Source organism: Panthera uncia, chromosome A2 (genome assembly GCF_023721935.1).
Source record: "Panthera uncia isolate 11264 chromosome A2, Puncia_PCG_1.0, whole genome shotgun sequence".
NCBI classification, from domain to species: Eukaryota; Metazoa; Chordata; class Mammalia; order Carnivora; family Felidae; genus Panthera; species Panthera uncia.
In genome coordinates this window covers 46,554,210-46,576,018 of record NC_064816.1, presented here as the reverse complement: position 1 = coordinate 46,576,018, position 21,809 = coordinate 46,554,210, and the positions used below count along the sequence as shown (strand labels likewise).

The 21,809-nt window shown below is 36.0% G+C and overlaps 1 pseudogene; it reads right to left on the bottom strand.

The window, feature by feature from the left end:
- Positions 1-2,692: 2,692 nt before the first annotated feature.
- LOC125930379 (tubulin alpha-1 chain-like) overlaps positions 2,693-21,809 on the bottom strand; it is an 84,389-nt pseudogene continuing 65,272 nt past the window's right edge.

Sequence of the window (21,809 nt, the reverse complement as noted above, 5' to 3'; positions counted from 1 at the left end):
CTTTTCTATTATCTAATGACTATTTTCCAATATGATCTACAGAATCTGTTTAATTCCAAAGGGAAAAACATCCTGTTGTTATTTTTACTGGATTTGCATTAAATGTATAGATTAATTTAGGGCAAATTGAAATCCTCACTGCATAGAGTCCACCTAGTCAGGATCAGTATGCTTTTCCCTCCACTCAAGTTTCCTTTTAGGTATCACTAACATTTATAGCTTCTTCAAAAAATATACCTTCAATAGTTTTTGGTTTATCCATAGTTATTTCATCTTTCAATTTCTATTAGAAGTAGGATCTCTTCTGCCACTTTAAAATACAGCTGTTTGCATACAGCAAGTCTACTGATTTTTTAATATTAATTTTGTAATTTTCTGTATTCTCTCATTTGGTATAAGTTCCCAGCTGATTTTCTTATGTTTTTCAGGCATGCTGTATTTCTTGTCCTCTTCTTTCCAATTTTTTTTTTTTTTTAATTTATTTTTGGGACAGAGAGAGACAGAGCATGAACGGGGGAGGGGCAGAGAGAGAGGGAGACACAGAATGGGAAGCAGGCTCCAGGCTCCGAGCCATCAGCCCAGAGCCTGACGCGGGGCTCGAACTCACGGACCGCGAGATCGTGACCTGGCTGAAGTCGGACGCTTAACCGACTGTGCCACCCAGGCGCCCCTCTTCTTTCCAATTTTTAATGCCACAATGATACTTCTAAACAGAACCATCCTTGTTTATATCTTAAGTTCCAGAAAAAGTTACAGTATTTTCCAATTAGGCTAAATATAGACTTTGGGGGAATATACAGTTGCAAATACTAATTCTATCTTTTGACTTGCATATTCAAAGCATTTTGATTTTCATTCCACCTGTATACAATGTAAATGTTTAAGATTATATATTTTTCTCTGAGCACTCTTTTAGTTGCATCTCATACATTCTATATGTATTACTTTCCTTATCATTTTTTATATATACTGAATTTTTTACTTTGATTTCTTTGCTAAACCAACATTAAGGTAATATGCTCACCTGATCTCTTTCTCTTCATTCATCTCTATCATATTCTTGCCAGTTATCCTTGATTTTTTTTTCCTCTCTCTCCCCCTCGCTCTTTCATTTATTTTACCAGGTTGTCAGGCATGATTTACAATTTTGATCTTAATTTCTAGGTTTTGTTGCATTGGAATTACAGTTGTCTGTAATATTTTGTCATTTATTCTTTTAGTAAGTAATTTAATTGGCACTAGGATACTAGGTACTATCTTTTTCAGGGTATAGATGTTGATATATTTAAATTACATCTACTTCATCTACTTAAATTTGTCATTTATTTTTCTGTGAACTCACCTTTGGTATACTTGATCTTACTTGGCCTGAGATAAATAATTGATTGTTTCCTATGACCAGTGTGTTTTTCCTAATTTTCCACTGAACTGCTGTACTTTTTATGAATTGTATTAATCAGAATTTTGTTTCCCCGGTGTATTCCTAGGGTTGCCGTAACAAAGGACCACAATGTGGTCATTTAGAACAAAATGACTGTATTGCCTTTCAGTTTGGGAGTTTAGAAGTCCAAAATCAAGGTGTCAACAGAGCCACTCTTTCTCTGAAGACTCTAGGAGAGGGTGCTTCCTTGATTCTTTCCAACTTCTCACGGTTGCTGGTAATTTTTGTTTGTGGTTTGGTTTGTGACAGTTTAACTCCAACCTCTGCCCTCCATCTTCACATATCCATCTTCCCTCTGTATAGCTCTGTCCAAACTTCTCTCTTTTAAGAACCCAGTCATGGGATTAGAGCTCATCCTAATCCAGTAGGACCTCATCCTAACTTGATTACATTTAAAAGACCTTATTTCCCATGAGTAAGGTCACATTCACAGGTACAGGGATTAGGACTTTAACGTCTTCCATAGGAACACAGTTCAACCTACATCATCTTTATTATGCAATGCTTTTCAAAGTTGTGATTTATATTTGTCTGTATTAAGAGCATAAATATTGTATTATATGTGTGGGCTCAGTATGCTGTTACAGTCCTTTTATTTTTAATCTTTCTGCTTTGGATTTATCACACACATACAGTACTGTTTTGCTTGTGCTTTGTAATACAGACTAAGACTCTTTCCTTTCAATAAGTGTATCCCATTTATATTATAATATATTATTTATATTCATTCCAGCATCATATTTTATGATATGTTTCCTCTTTTATTGCTTTATTTTTTCTGTGTTCTGTATATTTCTTTCCTTTGTTGTGCGTGACTTGGGTAGCATACTATGTTTTGGAAATTTTCTTTTCTCTTTTGGGTCATTTTAATGTTTTATTTTATATCTAAAACATTATTTTGTACACTTGATCTCCTATTTTGTAGACACTAGAAACAATGATGGATTAATATATCTAATTCCTTTTTTCCAACACCAGTTTAGTAGGTATTGCTATAATCATTAGTTCTTCTAATGCTTACTCTATGCCTTAAACTATACTCAAATACCAAGTGCTACCAGCTATAAACCCATTAGAGAAATGGACAATTTGGGTCTGTAACAAAGTGCTGTGTTTTAAAGCACATGTCAGTAATTGTATATGAGAGTATACACTGCTATACACAAATTAAATGATCAAAGTACAACTTTTCAACGTTCAAAACAGAATAAACTTCCCAGCAAAAGCAGTACCTTGCTGACATTCTTAACCTTAGTATTCCTCTTCCTCTTCACTCTCTCTTTCAACAGAATCCACATCAAACTCTTCAGAATCCTTTGTCAATGGCAGCCATGTCTTCACGAGCCTCAAAAAACTCCTTCCTCCATGCTCTCAACCACATACCAATGAGCAAAGGCACATTTAGCATACATCAGGCCAAATCTGTGGTCTAGGTGAGCCCAGGCCTCAGCAATGGCTATGGCTTTGCCCAGCATGCACACAGCTCACTCTCCAGACCTTCAGGTCTCTAAGTACCACAGTGGGAGGCTGTTATTTAATGCTGACTTTGAAGCCAGTGGAGCACAAGCCTACAAACTGGATGGTATGCATGGTCTTGATGGTGACAGTGGCAGCACTGACACCTCTGGGAACCACACTGCCATGGTACAACAGGCAGCAAGCCATGTATTTACCATGGCAAGAGTCAAATTTTGCCATCTGGTTGGCTGAGTCAAAGCATGTACTGGTAGGCTTTTCATGGTACAGAAAACTGTTCATGGTAGGCTTTCTCAGCAGAGATGACAGGAGCATATGTGGCCAGAAGGAATGGATACAGTGATAGGGTACCAGGGTAGTCTGGAATCCTGTCTGATCAGCATTCAGGGCTCCATCAAATCTGAGGGAAGCAGTGATGAAGAACACAATTTGACATATCAACCTAATTCGGTTAGTATAGGTTAGGCATTCAATACTGAGATTTCTATCACAGATGTCCTAGATGACCTTGTTGTCTACCATGAAGCCACAGAGTGCTTCAGGGTGGTGTGGGTAGTGAGGACAGAGTAATAGGGCTCAACAACAGCTGTGGAAATCTGGGGGTGGGGGAGCGCTGGGTAAATGGAGAACTCCAGCTTGGACTTCTTGCCATAATCAACAAAGAAAAATTCCATCAGCAAGGAGGTGAACCTTGAACCAGCGCCCCCTCTAAAGCTGTGGAAAACCAAGAAGCCCTGAAGACCTGTGCACTGGTCAGCTAGTTTCCAAATTCACACCCAGACAAGGTCAGTGATCTCCTTGCCAATGGTGTAGCACCCTTGGACATAGTTGCCGGCAGCATCTTCCTCACCTGTGATGAGCTGCTCAGGGTGGAAAAGCTGGCAGTAAGTGGCAGTGCAAACTTCATCAATAGCTGTGGGTTCCAGGTCTACAAACACTGCACTGAGCACATGATTGCTAGCACCTGTCTCACTGAATAAGGTGTTGAAGGAGTCATCTCCCCCAATGGTCTTGTCACTTGGCAACTGACCCTTGGGCTGGATGCCATCCATGTTCCAGGCAACAGAGCTCCCAGGAGGCGTTGCCAATCTGGTTGCTGCTTTGGAGCTGCCAAGCAGATGGTGGACAGAAAGAGGAGAGGTGGTTGCTTCTTACAGCAAGACTCAGGTGGTCAATAGAAGAGAATCTGCTAAATGATATTTTTAAACTTCTGTTTACAAAAGATGAAAAAATCAATATTCTTACATAACTGTCTAATTTCCGTCCGAACTTTTACCAGTCACGTTGTTTCTTTGTTGTCATTCTATTCACATTATATACTGAAACTGATTCAAAGGGTTATTCTTTACTTAGTTTTAAAGTTAATTGCATTTTTATGCTCACTTCTGGTTTTTTGTTTTCTTTTGTTTATTTTTGCTACATATCTCTATTCAGTTGATGTCCAGCTGAGGTTTAATCCTTTAACAGTCTTTTCAGGGTAGATTTGTAGGAAATAAATTCTCATAGTGCCTGTAAGTATCTACTCTTGCCTTTCTATTGAAACAATTTGTCTAGATATAACGTTTTTCTCAACTTTATTTCCTGGATGATTGTGCATTTATCCAAACACTGTTTTTTAATGATGTATATTGTTGGGAACTTTAAGGATAGCCTGATATTTTTCCCTTATAAATTATCTGACTTTTGCCAGAATGCTCAAAGAATTATATACTTATCTTTAAAAGTCATAACTTTACTAGGTTGTATTTCAATTTTAAACATACCTTAAACTCGTTTTTCTTTAGTCATCATGTGCTTTCCAATCTTTACTTCTAGACTGTATTCTTAAATGGTATTTTAGAATAGGTTTTCAGTTTCCACCTTGATAGGAGGTTTTTATTCAAGGATACAAAATGTATACTGACACTCCTTTATCTGTTTTTGGTATCCTTTTTTTTTTTCCTTATTAAATCCATTATCAGTTTCTACTCTATGTGTTTACTTTCTTTAGCGTGTCTTGTCTTCTATATTTGTATTGTGTTTTAAAAAGTCCCTGAAGTCTTATTAGTTTGATTTTGTTTTGCTTTCAGATAGTGTCTTAATTTCTGAGATAGTTTTATTTTTCACTTATTTCCTGAGCTCTGCCAACTCAGTTTTCACCTGTTTCTGTTGGGCATAATTATAATTTCTTCCTAGAAATCATCTATGCATCAACTTACTTTTAATCTAGGATTGTTTCTTTAAATTTTTCTGGGTTCATAGCAATAACTTTGGTTGCAATATTTTGCAACTCATGGGATTTTGCCATCCCAATGGCAACATTTTTCTGAAGTATGTTCTCTTTTTGCCTTTTGCTTTTCTATATCCATTCCTCCTTTTCTCTAACCTCCCCCACAACCTACACCTGCTCCTTATAATATCTTTATACAGATATTCCTTTTACAATATTGCTTACTTTTAATTAGATGAGTCTTAGTAGCAACCTGTGCATTTCAGTCATTTGTTACAAAGTATTGCTATTTGGGCCCCTCTGTATCTTCTTAACTTTTGCTGCATTCTGCTCCAAGAGTGACCCTCTCCTGGCACCCCATCAGATCCTTTCTTCCCATGGCACTCCTTCCTAACCATTTATGATTTTTGTGATTTGAAGTGTTCAGGTATCTATTAGTTTGTTTTTTGTTAGTGTCTTTTGTTTTCAGAGTTGTTCCAGATAAAAAAGAATAGAGGTATCCTCATTCTGCCACCCTATACATTATCTTATTGATGTTCTATGTCAAATGCCCAACACATATTACTGAGTACCTTCGCTGCTGATAGCAGAGCAGTAGGAAAAAAACAAAACCAACAAATGAACACAACTGACACATATCCCTTATCCCTTCCCCAATGAACTAAGAATAACTAATTAATACAAATAAATCAATCATTTAATTACATAGTGCCCTCTGCCCTGCATGTATTTCATTTGGCTTGCATAAAATATAATTTCAGTGGAGAAAGATTTGCAAACACACCCATACAATGACTATTCTATCAAAAATACATTAATAACTTTCAAATTAATGTCCTTGAGTCTAATTTCACCCCCCCCAATCCATCGTTGAAATAACAGCCAGAAATATATTATCATACAGCTTGTTTATCTGTGTAAAATACATTTAAAATAATTATCAAAACTGTGTTATTTCTTCCTGAGGAAGAATAATAAAATAGAAGTTGAGGAATAAATAATGTTTTTTTTTAAAAGAAATATATTCAAGCATCTTATATTTAAATGGTTGTAATATGTATCTTCTAGTTTTTTTCATACCATGTATTAATGGACTTTATTGATGTTCACCTGTAAAAGCTCCAGGATACAAAACCCTAGTTTAGATTTCCCTATGATGACTTCACAAATGTTTGTTTGCCTATTATTTTAATTTTACTGCCAGTTAAAGGGCTGGCTGGAATTCAGATTGTGAGTTGAACTACCTGGCCTCATCTAGAAATTTCCTTGTAGTTCCATGAACTCGGTTTTGCCATTGGCTTTCATGGGGATCAAGCCTGAATCAACTACCTGGGATGCAAGTAAATGTCTCTGGTAATTCAACCTTAGTAATGTCCCTCTGCTTTTCTCCTTTTAAAGAACACTGGAGGTGACTTTTGTTTGTTTGCTTTTATTTTTGAAACTAGTACAGCACTAGTGATTCTTAAAATTCAATTCCTTTTCTAATAAAATTTAAAAAAAGAAAAACGCATGGAAGTTATTTTTGACAGAGAATGAAGCTATTTGGAAGTATGCCCTGGAGAGAAGATGATAGAAAATTTCCCCCACACTAAACCTGAAATTTTTACATAAATTAACTTCAGGCAATTTAATTTTTTTTTCTGTTGACTTGCATTATCATCATGCTAGGCTAACAGGAGGCTAATAATAATGGTGGTGGGGTTTATTTTTTTATTTCATTTAAAATTTTTATTTATGTTATTTTATGTTTTTAAATAAGATTTTATTATTTTCAGTGCTAACACTAATTATCATATTACATGCCATACAAACATTGTTTCATCCAGTCTCACAATGAAAATAACCTCATTTTAGAGATTAAAAAAAGTCACAGCTTACAGGAAACAAATAACTTATTCAAAGTTGTATAGTTACAGTTAGTAATGGCAGAACCAAAGTCCAAATCCAGGTTTGTCAAATACCCAACCCCACACTCCCAACCTTTACCTTATACCACCTCTGTTCTAGTCCCAGACATTGTCACTCTGGAAACTGGGGAGGCATATGAATGCTTGGGCCCCATTTCTAGCATTTCTGACTTGGCAGAATGGGGAGGGAGCCCATTTGTCTGTGACCTCCACGTAATTCTCTTCTGTATCACTGCTTTAGGAAATATCTTTATTGAACTAAACACTATAATTTAAAAAGTTTCATATTGTTTCTACACATGAGTTCATTTTTCAACTAAGTTTAAAATAGTCTTTAAAATATAAGACAAGACAAATTTTAAAAATCTCAAAAAAAATATTCCCTTTAACCTCACCACTCAAAGACAGCTATTTTTCATATTTTGATATGTTTTCTTCTTTTTAGGTATAAGTATATATTTTTTATTGTTTCTTTTATGCCATCTACAATAATGTTCTAGATAAGACATTTTTGATTTCTGTATTTAATGTTGTAGTATAAGTAGTTGTATGATAACTATGGTCCTTATAAAGCTTGCGTCAGGGTTTTCTAGTTGTTAAGAAAACATGAATCCAATTGGAATTGGTTTTTATAAAAGTGAGAATTTATTGGTTAATGTACTGTACCACAGAAAGAACAGAGTGAAACTGATTCAGTGACAAAACACCATCAGATTTGCTGTCTTTGTTTTTCGTTATTTTCTCTTCCCCCTGAATTTTTCTCACACTGCTTCTTGCTATGTTTTGAATTTGCCTCTCAGACTTCCTATTCCCATGATTTCCATGTGGTCAGAACTACAGGCTCCCATCTTAAGAGCTCAATGCTCAAAACAGAAATTTCCTGTGCTTATTTTGATATGGAAACCTATTTTGGCCCTTGTCTTGGGTCAGGTGTCCATCTCTTACGCCAGCTGGCATAATCAGTAAAAGTAAAGTTTTATGATTCATGTAACTTGGTCCCATGCCTACTTTTGAAGCTGGGAGATAATGTTCTACAACATAACCACAAAATGGAGGTCAACTTACTGTTTAACTTTTTCCACATGGAAAATATATATATGTTGCCAGAAATAAAATTGATAAACCAAAGTTTAAGGATTTGATATAGTTTTCTTAATTGCTTATGACAAATACTTTACTAATTTACATTGCTACAATCACTGCTTAAAAGCACCATGTTTACCATATACATGGTAATTACATTAACAGCTTAATGTAAATCATCTGGGTATATGTACTACAAAAATAATTTCTAGTCATTAGGGCAGACAAAATATTTAAAAGACTATGAAGTTTAGTTATTAGATGATTCCCATGTGTATTTTGTTTATGGATTTTTACATATATGATTATTTTTCCTGAAATTTAAAAACTAAAGGTATATGAATTATTCATTAGTGACATTATTTCATCTAGCTTAAGCAAAGTTCAATTGTGTAGTAGAAAATTGTTTCTCAAATTTTAAGTATTTTGTGTTATTTATCTTGTAGTATGTTTTATGTTACAGTATGACTTTGTGTCATATGTGACAATGTATATAACACAGACAAAGATGACCACACAAAAAAGAGATGAGTCTGCTAGAAAAAAAAAAGATATAAGAATATAAAGGCACTTGGTAAAATTCAGATAAATTAAAAATATCAACAGATGCTCACACTGTCAAAAACAAACAACAAAAATGTAATTTTTCTGTTCTGCCATAAATTTGTTAGGAGTCTGTGTTACCTAACTTACATATAGTGCTCATAGGAAATTATGTAATATACATATCTAACATGTAGATCAATATCTGTGTATTAATAACCAGTCAAAGTAAGTAGGGCTGTGGGAAATTTGGGGGATATAGGAAAATTCAAGATAGACCTAGTGCAGTAAACAAAAGCAAATTAAAATATATGTGGAAATCGTGGTAGAGGAACAAAAGAACTGACTTCAAAAAAGCTTTCATTCTCCAAATGTTAGCAATGAAAAACATTAAGTATTTAATTATTATAATCAACTGAAAATCAATCAAAGCTGTATAAAGCTTCTATGATAATGCACAAGAGAAAATAGTTTCAAATGTAACTCACACACGAGTTTCCAAGAATTTTCACACACACTTAAATTGCAACTAAATTACATGAGTTCTACACCCAGGTTGTTTTGGTCAAAACTTAAGTTGGCAGTTAAAGATGGCTTAGTTTCAAAATCATAGAATTCAAAATATAAATAAAGAAGTTATAAATGATGAAATAAAAGTGTACTGAAATACCACAGCAGTTGGTATTTAAAAAAAATTTTAATGTTTATTTTTCAGAGAGAGAGAGAGAGAGAGAGAGAGAGAGAACATGAACGGGGGAGGGGCAGAGAGAGAAGGGAAAAAAAAGAATCTGAAGGAGGCTCCAGGCTCCGAGCTGTCAGCACAGAGCCCAACACAGGCCTCGAACTCACAAACACTGAGATCATGACCTGATTCGAAATCGGATGGTTAATCAACTGAGCCACTCAGGTACCCCAATAGCATTTGATATTTTAAATAAAAACTCATAGATGTCATTCACAAATAAGTAATCTTAACATGAAGATTAAAAATTGCTGAACAACCATCAATAGAAAAATACACAACAAAACACTAAAATCAACTGGGAAATAGGTTATTTATACAAATGTGTGTACACACACACATTGCTTCAGGATATTTCTTCAGCACTACTAATTCCTACAAACTTTTTAAAACAGACAGTTATTTAAAGATGGATAAGGGTCATACTGGATTACATCATCCACTGAAAATAGTCAAACTGCCCAAATCCAGTGGGTGCACTGAACCTGACTACGAGGGGGTTGGGGGATGAGGAGCTCATACCAAAAGAACTGAAATAATAAATTATATATTAATACTCATCAAAATATTAAAATTATATTTGTAAGATTTAGTGAAAACTAAAAAGACTAAAAATCATAATGTTATGTCTAAAGGTTGTGTACGTTTATAATTTCATGATTCAAGAAACATCTCTCAGCTTATAAAATCTTCTAATCTGGATAAAATTTAAGTAAAGCATCTTATTTGCCAATATATAACTTCTAAAAAATGGAATATCACTAAAATTAAAAATGAAACAATCCAAAAATCAGGAAATAGATTTTACAACTTATAAATAAAACTGAAACTTAGAAATTCCTGCCTACAAGGGGCACCTAGGTGGCTCATTATCTTGAGCGTCTGACTCTTGGACTGTTGATTTCAGCTCAAGTCATGATCTCATGGTCTTGAGATGGAGCCCCTGGTCGGGCTCCATGGGGCCCAACATGGAGATTTGCTTCTTAAGATTCTCTCTCTGCCCTTTCCCTCTGACCCTCCCTTGCTTGTGCATGCTCTTTTTCTGTCTCTCTCAAAAAACAAAAACAATGACAAAAAAAAATTGTGGCCTACAAATTGTAATTGATAGAAAACTTTAAATTCTAGTGACTTTTACATTGTAACACTGTGGTCCTCTCTGGATTGTTACCACCAAACTCAAAGCATACAATGAATCAGCACCAGGTACCCATATTTATTTTGCCTTCAGTAGGTCAAGGAAAATATTAATTTTTAATACCTTGAAACTCTCTTTTCAATAATGAGGGGGAAAAAAAAGATTGTTCCTGAAGACCATCTGAAAGACTTCCCTTTAAAAAACTAATTTATTAGCCTTGTCAAAAGTACTTTCAGCTGGAGGGCGCTGAAAAATAAAAGGGGAGAGATGAGCATACGTAGCAGGTATAGAAAACATTTTCAAACATTTTTATTACACATCAAAACAAAGAAAAGGGGTAACAGTTGAAAGAAGTTTCAGGGTTTAAGATGGGATTTATTTTTAAATATGAGAGGTAGTTTTGTATGATTCTATGTTGATGGGAGTGAAAAAGGAATAAAGAATGAGAGTCTAAAGCTTTCTGTGAATAAGCACAATGGACTGGAGCAATGTATTAATGTTGGCTGTACTTGGGGACAAAGCAAAATCCATTCATTATAACAGGAGGGGAGACAGGTTCAGGAGCAGATCTGGGAAAGGGATGGCGAGGAAGAAGTGGAGGAAGGGACAAAGAAGATGGAATAAAATGACTATTTTTCTATAAAAATGAGTCAGAGAAGGAGAAAGAAGATACAAAATTGTCCTCTGAGAGAGCAGGAGATCATCAGAAAAATGTTAGCTAAAGACCCAGTTGAGATCTGTGGGTAGAAATGTAAATGGCATCAATCAGCCAAGTCATTCGCTCCCTCAGATGTTTAGCAGCGCAAGCAGAAATCTAGAAGCAGTGAGGGTTGAAATCTTGCTGAGTGAATACAACAGAGAAAGAGGGGTACAAGGGAACTGTGGGTGTGTACAAACAAATGTTTATCTGAAAGACCATGAAATCTGTACTGGAAAGGAAAGGGGCAAGAAAAGTATGAGAAGCAACTGATAAAACCTCTGATGAAACATTTTGCTGGTGGAGCAGGTACCATAGACAGATTACTGCCCTTAACCAACAACAGCAACAACAAAACAACAACAGAAAAACAAAAAACAAAAAAGAACCAGCAATGGCTTTGAGAGGGTGAGACATGGTCCAGCCATCAGTTGGAGGCAAGTTGGATATTCATCCCACTTCTAGATCCTGTGCTGTGAAACATCAAGGGGGACAAACAGGCTCCACTTAGAGGACTACGGAGAAAGGAGAGAGACCCAGGGACAGCAAATTTCAGTTGGAGTAAATGTGACTGGCAAAACAGGCAAGTTTGTCAATGACAGATAGTGAGTGCCAATGGGCACAGGGGAAGGACCATGGGGCTATAGAGGTGTGGAAGATTGGATCTGAAAAACAGTATTAACAGCTTACAACTTACGAATTTACTCAAGGAAGTTGCATCAGGAATGGTGCATACTTCTCTTACACACATAAATTCCCCTTTATGCAACAAATGCAATGAGGAATAAACCTTTCCAGGCTTCTGGGAGAATTCTGGGTTCACAAACTGTCACTTTACAGTTTAAATAATGGTAACAAGGAACAGAGAAGAACCTGCCTAGTGGAGCCGCCTTAAATGGACTAATGTTGAATGTCATGACCACTTATCTATGAACCCACAGAATGATTTTTAAAAAGTCCCAAATTCCCTCCCAGACACAAATGACTATTATGGTGAGCAAAATATGATTCTACTTAGGCAAAGAGAGATTCAGACCAGAGAGAGAGAGAGAGAGAGAGAGAGAGACAGAGACAGAGACAGAGACAGAGAGAGAGACAGAGTTGGGGGCGGGGGGAGAAAGGATATGTGTGTGTGGTAAAGGAATCTCACAGAGGATGAAACAAGCATTACTTTGAGTAAACAACAAAGGTATAATGTAACAACCTTTTGGTATTCTCCTAGCCTTTGTTTCCTGCCTTTATTTTAAAGTTTTTGTTTAAATTCTAGTTAGTTAACATACAATGTAACACTGGTTTCAGGAGTAGAATTTAGTGATTCATAACTTACATATAACCTGGTGCACCTCCCAACAAGTGCCCTCCTAATATACCATTGCCCATTTAGCCCGTCTCAAACCCACTCCCCTGGGTCAACTGCAGTTTGTTCTCTAGTTAAGAGTCTCTCATGGTTTCCCTCCCTCTCTTTTTTCCCCCTTCCTCTATGTTCATCTGTTTTGTTTCTTAAATTCCATGTATAAGTGAAATCATATGGTATTTGTCTTTCTCTGGCTGACTTATTTCACTTAGCATAATATATTTTAGCTCCATCCACATCATTGTAAAAGGCAAGATTTCATTCTTTTTGATGGCTGAGCAATATTACATTGTGTGTGTGTGTGTATACATTTACATAAGTATATGGATATATACTTTATCCATTCTTTATCCATTCATCAGTCGATGGACATTTGGGCTCTTTCCATTGTTTGGCTATTGTTGATAATTCTGCTATTAACATCTACATTTTGAATCTGTATTTTTGTATCCTTTGGGTAAATACTGAGTAATACAATTGCTGAGTCATAGGATAGTTCTAGTTTTAGTTTTTCTGAGGAATCTCCATACTGTTTTCCAGAATGGCTACACCAGTTTGCATTCCCACCAAAAGTGCAAGGTTTCCCTTTCTCCACATCCTCGCTAACATCTGTTGTTTCTTGTAGTCTCAATTTTAGCCATTCAGACAGATGTGAGGTGGTATCTTATTGTGGTTTTGATCTGTATTTCCCTGATGAGGAGCGATGTTGAGCATCTTTTCAAGTGTCTGTTAGCCATCTGGATGTCTTCTTTGGAAAAATATCTATCCATAACTTCTGCCCATTTCTGCAATGGATTATTTATTATTTTTGGGGGGGGGGTTGAATTTTGTAAGTTCTGTATAGATTTTGGATACTAACCCTTTATCAGATATGCCATTTGCAAATATCTTTTCCCATTCCATCTGTTGCCTTTCGGTTTTGTTGATTGTTTCCTTAGTGATGCAGAAGCTTTTTATCTTGGTGAAGTCCTGATAGTTCATTTTTGCTTTTGTTTCCCTTGCCTAAAGAGATGTGCTAGTAAGATGTGCTATAGCCAAGGTCAACAAGGTTACTGCCTGTGCTCTCCTCTAGAATTTTAATGGACTCCTGTCTCACATTTAGGTATGTCATCCATTTTGAATTTACTTTTGTGTATGGTCCAAGAAAGTGGTCCAGTTTGGGGCAACTGGGTGGCTCAGTAGGTTAAGCATCTGACTTTGGCTCAGGTCATGATCTCACAGTTCCGTGAGTTCGAGCCCTGCGTTAGGCTCTGTGCTGACAGCTCAGAGCTTGGAGTCTGCTTCAGATTCTGCGTGCTCCCCTTTCTCTCTGTGCCTCCCCTGCTCACACTCTGTGTGTGTCTCTCTCTCAAAAATAAACACTTAAAAAAAGTGGTTCAGTTTTTCTTTGCATGTCAATGTCCAGTTTTCCCAACACCATTTTTTGAAGAGACTTTTTTTCCATTGGATATTCTTTCCTGCTTTGTTGAAGATTAGTTGACCATATAGTTGTGGGTCCATTTCTGGGTTTTCTATTCTGTTTCACTGATCTAAGTGTCTGTTTTTGTGCCAGTAGCATATTGTCTTGATGCCTACAGCTTTGTAATATAGCTTTAAGTCTGGAACCATGGTGTCTCCAGCTTTATTTTTCTTTTTCAAGATTGCTTTGGCTATTTGGGGTCTTTTGTCATTCCAAACAAATTTTAGGATCATTTGCTCTGGCTCTATGAAAAATTCTTTGACAGGGATTGCAATAAAAGTGTAAACTGCTTTGGGTAGTACAAACATTTTAACAATATTTGGTCTTCCAATCCATGAGCATGAAATGTTTTTCCATTTCTTTGTGTCATCTTCAATTTCTCTCATCAGTGTTCCATGGTTTTCAGAGTATAAATCTTTTACCTCTTTGGTTAGGTTTATTCCTAGCATCTTATGGTTTTTGGTGTAACTGTAAATGGGATCTATTCCTTGATTTCTCTTTCTGCTGTTTCATTACGGGTGTATAGAAATGCAACAGATTTCTGTATGTTGATTTTGTATCCTGCAAGCTTGCTGAATTCGTGTATCAGTTGTAGCAATTTTTTGGTGTAGTCTTTCAGGTTTTCTACATAGATATCATGTCATCTATGAATAGTTAAAGTTTGACCTTTTCCTTGTTGGTCTGGATGCCTTTTATTTCTCTTTATAGTCTGACTGCTGAGGCTAAGACTTCTGGTACTGTATTAAGTAACAATGGTGGGATTGGACATCCTGGTCTGGTTCCTGACCCTTAGAGGAAAAGCTCTCAGTTTTTCCCCATTGAGGATGATATTAGCTGTGGGTCTTTCACATATAGCCTTATGATGTTGAAGTATGTTCCATCTAGCCCTACTTTGTTGAGGGTTTTTATCAAGAATGTATGCTATAATTTGCCAAATGCTTTTTCTGCATCTATTGACAGGATCATATGGTTCTTATCCTTTCTTTTATTAAAGTGGTATATCACATTGATTGCGAATGTCCCCTATAGCCCAGGAATAAAACCCACTTGATAGTGGTGAATAATTCCTTTAAGGCACTGTTGGATTCAATTTGCCAGTATCTTGTTGAGAATTTTTGCACCCATGTTCATCAGGGATATTGGCCTGCATTTTTTTTTCCAGTGGGGTCTTTGTCTGGTTTTGGAATCAAGGCAATGCTGGCCTCATAGAGGGAGTTTGAACATTTTCCTTTCATTTCTATTTTTGGAACAGTTTGAGAATAGGTATTAACTCTTCTTTAAATGTTTGGTAAAATTCCCCTGGGAAGCCATGTGGCCCTGGACTTTTGTTTGTTGGGAGATTTTTGATTATTGATTCAGGTTTTTTTCTGGTTATGGGTCTGTTAAAATTTTCAATTTCTTCCTGTTTCAGTTTTGGTAGTTTACATGTTTCTAGGAATTAATCTATTTCTTCCAGATAGCCCAGTTTGTTGGCATATAGTTTTTCATAATATTCTCTTATAATTGTTAGTATTTCTGTGGTGTTGGTTGTGATCTCTCTTCTTTCATTCATGATTTTATTTATTTGGGTTCTTTCTCTTTTCTTTTTGATAAGTCTGGCTAGAAGTTTATCGATTTTATTAATTCTTCCTCCTATCCATTGATCTGTTATACTGTTTTGTTTGTTTCCATACCATTTATTTCTGCTCTAATATTTATTAATTCCCTTCTTCTGTTGGCTTTAGGCTTTATTTTCTGTTCCTTTTCTAGCTCCTCTAGGCGTAAGCTTAGGTTGTATATTTGAGACTTTTCTTGCTTCTTGATGTAGGCCTGTATTGCTATATCTTCCCTGTTAGGACTGCTTTTTCTGCATCCCAAATGGCTTGGACTGTTGTGTTTTCATTTTCATTTGCTTCCATATATTTTTTTAATTTCTTCTTTAATTTCCTGGTTAACCCATTCATTCTTCAGATTATGATGAGACCGATGTGCTGCCTACTACACTAAGAAAGCAGGTAACCCATTCATTCTTTAGTAGAACGTTCTTCAACCTCCATGTATTTGTGGTCTTTCCAAATTTCTTCTTGTGGTTGACTTCAAGTTTCATAGCATCGTGCTATGAAAATATGCATGGTATGATCTCAATCCTTTTGTACTTGTCAACACCCAATTTGTGACCCAGTATGTGATCTATTCTGGAGAAAGTTCCATGTATACTCAAAAATAATACATATTTTAAACGAAGAATTGAGCTCATTCTGAAAGATAAAATCATCCTTGTTTTTTGGAAAGTGTACAGTATGCTTCTAATGCTAAAAAAATTACAGATTCTTTCTGCCAAAATTTATAATAAGTAAATAAAAGTTGCCCCTAATTCTCCAATCTGTCTACCACACTACTATAATTTTAAGGTGAACTCTTTAATCTCTTTTTATATGTATATAAAAATGATGTTTTCGTTGACATCATATCTGTACATAATGTGAATAGTTTTCCATATTTTACTTTGTTGTTTTATTTTTTAACATCAGTTTGTGCAACTTTTCCCATGTCACTTCTTGTCATCAAACTCATAATTTTTAAGGACTGTGGAGCTTACTATAGAAAATCCATATTTATCAATTTCTTATTAATGGATACTTTGTTTCTCATGTTTTTGCTACTATAAAAAAGACCACAGAAATATACTTAATACATCATTGAATGTCTGATTATTCCCTTGAGTTAAATTCCTAGAAATGAGATTCTGAGGTCATTCTGAACTCAAAAGGTTCATTCTGAACATGACTATATCTCCTCTTGATTTATCTATTTTTAAAGCCTGTCATTGTTTTTAAAGCAGGTGACTCTTAGGGCTCCTGAGACTAGCTAAAAGCAAAACCTTCAGTGGAAATTATTTTCACTAGGACCTTAAAATAGACCTATAAATATATCTATTAAATTTATAAGTAGTCTTATTTCAGCAGCTGCTTAACTTTGGAACAGCCATGATCTGGTTCAGGGTAGTTCAGAGGCCAATGAAAGAGCTGTTAAAAATTAATGCAGATAAAAATAGAATCTCATGGGGTGTGTGGGTGGCTCAGTCTGTTAGGTGTATGACTGATTTTGCTTCAGGTCATGATCTCGTGGTTAGTGAGTTCAAGCCCTGCTTCAGTCTCTGCACTGACAGTGTGGAGCCTGCTTGGGATTCTTTCTCTCTCTTTCACTCTCTCAAAAACAGAAAAAAAAAAACTTAAAAAAATAGAATCTCTATTGTACATAAGGAACATGACCCCAGATAATACCAAAACATTATGACCTTTGGTACCTACAATTTTTTTTTATAGCAATGGTTTTGCTTTTAGGACACAAATAAGATGTTCCAATTCACTGTTCAAGTAACCATTTACCTGGTGTCACATAAACTGTCCCCAATTTCAAAAGGAAATTAATAATAAATTTCAATTTGAGGCAAGTCAAAGGTACATATACATTATGGAGCTAATTTCAAAACAATGACACAAAATTAAAATGAAATAGCTTCTAAAATTTGAGAGCCTTTGGACACAGTAAATCTTAGTTATGGGAGAAAGTGAAACATCTGATGATAAGATCCAGTCTGATAAGATGCAATAAAAATCATTGCTTCCAAAGCATGATACATAAGGTCAGAAGGATCAATATAAAATGTGAAATGAACACACAAATTGCATAGTCCTAGTCACCCAAAGTATTTGGAAGTGACAGGGGAATTAAATACCAAGTAAAGTGGAATATTAAATGAGGTTGAACACACCATACATCATTCCTAAATCTATCTAGGTATTCCTAAAATGTGTGCCACTTTTTCCCTGGAAATAACTAAGATCTAAGCCAAGGTTAAATAAAAACTAAAGTGAGAACATGAATATGATGAAATTTAAATGATGGCATTGTGTATATTTGAGGGGAAAGAGATGACAAGATGGGGTGACTGGCAGCAGTAAAACAGGGTTAAGAGAACAACAGATATTTATTCTTACAAAACACAGTCTGACTTACTGGCTTACTCTTACACCTAACCTTGAAATTATTATGGCAAAACCCAGAGGAATTCAAATTGCCAAAAAACTACTGACAATGAATCACATAGCAGCATGACATTTGTCCCACAAAGACCTCTGACTTACTCACATAACTCTTTAACAAGCACAAAGGCATTTTTTAAAGTTTTTTTGAAACATACTCCCTTGGTAGTAAAAAGTGCCTTGGAAAGAAGAATACCTTTGCAGTTTGTCATGGCTGGATTTCAGCTCTGTCTTTGCTACTTGCTGGTTGGTAAGCTGGAACAATTTACAGACTCCCCTGTGCCTCAGTTTCCTTATCTGTAAAATGGAGATAAGTCTTCTGAATGTTAACCAAGCTAAAATATAAGCACAATGTCTGTTAACTTCCCCAAACTGTTAATTTCTCTTTTTTCCTGCCATACTTAAACCTCTAGAAGCTGCAAAAATATGAATTGATTTTAATTTAACTGTTGTCTTTAATTTGAGGATAAAATCAGTTTCTGAGATGAAATGTAAAGGGAGGGGGAGGTGATGAGAAACATGGATTAATGGTACAGACTATAGTTTACATGGTGCTTTTCAGGCCCATCTCAAAATCTCATGAACAGTTAGAAAACGTAATATTATACCATCTTCTATACACAAAACCTGAGGCTGTAGGTGACAATGACTTTGAGACTAATGTTCTCCTTCTCATACTAATACTGTCTTACATGCTCTGTTATGAATGAGGGTAATGTTTAAAAATTGTTTAATTTTTCTTACACTTTTTACAGTACCTGGTTTTCATCTTATTGCCAGAATTTCTAGGTATCTATCTGCCTGATAGAATTTACTATAGAAGAAATGCCAAAAGGAGACACTATCGCTGACAGTCAAAATTCAGTAGGACAACAGCCTTGAAAAATATGTTACCGTCCTCATAACAGATCTGCTACATTATTTTCTGTCTTTTCATTTCACGTGACTGACCTAGTCAGACTCACTGCAAAATTCACCCACTGTGTAGAGACCAAGACCTTCCAAATTGCTTGACTACAGAAGGTACCATCCTCACTGTATTCATTGTGTAGAGATCAAGACCTCTTAGTTGCTGAACTACAAAAGGTACCATCCTCACAGTAGTCAATGGTTTTCTCCAAAGAATGCCATTACATAGAAAACATAAAATGCAAGGAGATACTTCTATCCCACATAAAGTCAGATGGATTTAGACCAGAGTCAAGAAGATGGACGGGAAATGAAGGGAAAACAACTTCTGCTGTCCACTTAGGTGATGCAAAGGAGAAGGTCAGGGCAGAGTTGTTCATGAAGGGAATAGGTCAGGTGTCCCAGATGGGAAAATGCATCTGATAGTTCAGGAAATCATGAATGATAGGAGTGATTGCCCTATTAATCTGGAAAGGGACTGCCTTGTAGAGTGCTCCCACAACCATGTGGAGGACAGGCACATAAAAACAGAACGCTGTAGAGAGTTGGGTTCCCGGATGGCCCTCAGATCTGATATGGGAAAGGTATATCTAGAGCAGGTGAACAGGTGGGATGTTGAGCAGATTAGGGGTTCTGTTCCCAGGACTGCAGACCAACTGGGATTGACAGTTAGACAATAAGGGCATGGATAGCACCAGCAAGAGCTCACATGTTTCTGAGGTAGCCAGAAAGTATCACAGGGCCCTGTCTATACCCAGAGAAAGGATGATGGCTATAGTCCTAAATGCCAACAGGGCTAACAGTTCCAAAATGGACAAAGGACATCACTCTGGAGGCCAGGGCAACAGAACAGTGGCAAGAGGAAGCATAAGCAATCCCTCTCCTGTACCCAGACATCTTCTTTAGGAAGGAAGCAGGGATATTTGGGGTAGAGCAGTCTTTGAGACAGAGTAAGGGATTATGTTCAAATAATCTAAACAATTTCCAAATACCTTGAATAAATTTGTATTAATAACTTGTAGATCAGGTTGGAGGAGGCAAATACAAATAGTTACAGAACACAGACAAAAGTTGCATTTTTCTCTCCATAGCTAAGATGAATAAGAATTATCTGAGAAATGCTACTACCCATGAGCTGTGCAGTTTACATCTGCATGTCTCCTAGAATTTACAAAACACCTCCAAATACATTGACTTTAGAATCAGATTATCAAGCTAGAAAATGTGGATTTTGCCAAGAGGTCTGAGGCTACATAAAACAAGAGAAGCAGGAAAGAAAGATAAATGGGGGAGGTTAGTTATAATAATCTTGAAATGAAAGAATAAGACTGAGATCTTGCTCTGCCACATATGGGAACACACTATAAAGCTGCAACAATTACATCAGTACAGTGCTGAAGTAGACATGAGACATCAGGACAACAGAGTAGAGTCTGGAATAGACATACATATATATGAATTTCCACATATATACAAATTCTTATACGAAAATATAGAATTCCAAATTAGTAAGTGGAGGATGAACCATTCAGTAGTAGGAGTATCTATAATAGGTTATCATCTTGTGTGGAAAAAAATGTTAGATAACTACCTGGCATCCCCCTCCCCCACAGACACACCTTCCAAATGGAATTTATGACAGAAAATACATTTTAAAATACTGAAAAAAGGGGTGCCTGGGTGGCTCAGTCGGTTGAGCGTCCAACTTCATCTCAGGTCATGATCTCACACTCCGTGAGTTCGAGCCCCGCATCGGGCTCTGTGCTGACAGCTCAGAGACGGGAGCCTGCTTCCAGTTCCATGTCTCCCTCTGTCTCTGCCCCTCCCCCGCTCATGCTCTGTCTCTCTCTGCCTCAAAAATAAAAACAGTAAAAAAAAATTTAAAAAATACTGAAAAAAATATATATACAAACACACACACACACACACATATTTGGAGAAAGCATACTTCCTCAAGAATAAAATAAAAGCCACAAGCTATAAAAGAATTAAATAATTTTCATTTTAATTGAACAATTAATATTCAATTTAATTAAAACATAATTTTTAAGAAACAAAAACTAAATTCCTATATGGAAAATAACACTATAAATAACTTTAAACTCACAGATGAATCAGCAAATTATTTACAAATATAAAGACTGATGTACTCAGATAAAAACTATTAGATAGAGTATTTATTAGTGTAATTTGTTGTAGGACAATTTGGTTATAATAGTTAACATTTTAATTGAGGATACATAAACTGCCCCATTCACTTACACCAAGACAATACTTTGAGAAAGAAGGGACGATGTTAGGGAGGGAGGTATTTGTGAGAAACTAGGGATTTACACTCAAAAGAGACATTTTTCCTAAATGCACTGAATTACATGCTGATTTAAATATTTCTTACTGTTAGCCATCTGGATGTCTTCTTTGGAAAACTATCTCTTCATGTCTTCTGCTCATTTATTCCTTAGATTATTGGTTTTTGGGTGTTGAGTTTGGTAAGTTGTTTATAGATTTTGAATACTAACCCTATATCTGATACGTCATTTGCAAATATCTTCTCCCATTCCATTGGTTGCCTTTTGGTTTTGTTGATCCAAATGGCTAAGAGACACATGAAAAGATGCTCAATATCACTCATCATCAGGGAAATACAAATCAAAACCACAATGAGATACCACCTCACAACTGTCAGAATGGCTAAAATTAACAACTCAGGAAACAACACATGTTGGCGAGGATGTGGAGAACACTTTTGTGTTTTGTGATGGGGAACACTTTTGCACTGTTGGTGGGAATGCAAACCACTGCAATCACTCTGGAAAACAGTATGCAGGT